This window comes from Penaeus monodon, chromosome 27 (assembly GCF_015228065.2).
Source record: "Penaeus monodon isolate SGIC_2016 chromosome 27, NSTDA_Pmon_1, whole genome shotgun sequence".
Taxonomy (NCBI): domain Eukaryota; kingdom Metazoa; phylum Arthropoda; class Malacostraca; order Decapoda; family Penaeidae; genus Penaeus; species Penaeus monodon.
Window position 1 is genome coordinate 21,534,823 of NC_051412.1, and position 209 is coordinate 21,535,031.

The 209-nt window shown below is 53.1% G+C and overlaps 1 long non-coding RNA gene across 1 annotated transcript in view; it reads right to left on the bottom strand.

The window, feature by feature from the left end:
- Window positions 1-2: 2 nt before the first annotated feature.
- LOC119590693 overlaps window positions 3-209 on the bottom strand; it is a 4,108-nt gene continuing 3,901 nt past the window's right edge. The window contains exon 2 of the long non-coding RNA XR_005230280.1: window positions 3-167. This is a non-coding gene — a long non-coding RNA (uncharacterized LOC119590693). The remainder of the gene's footprint in view (window positions 168-209) is intronic.

Here is a 209-nt window from a genome sequence, read left to right on the forward strand (position 1 = left end):
CGCAGCAAATGATATTTATTCCGAATCACACTCCTCCATATTGGCGCAGATCTAATTTCGCGTTTGGTTAAGCTGTGTTCTTAAAATTGGTGACAGCGGGAGAGCCTGATGTGGGCGGTCAACGGGGGCGTGGCATGGCGAGGAGGCCCGACAGCTGCTTCAAGTACCTGCAGGGAGAGTAGCTTCATCAGGATCAGGTCGTCTGCACG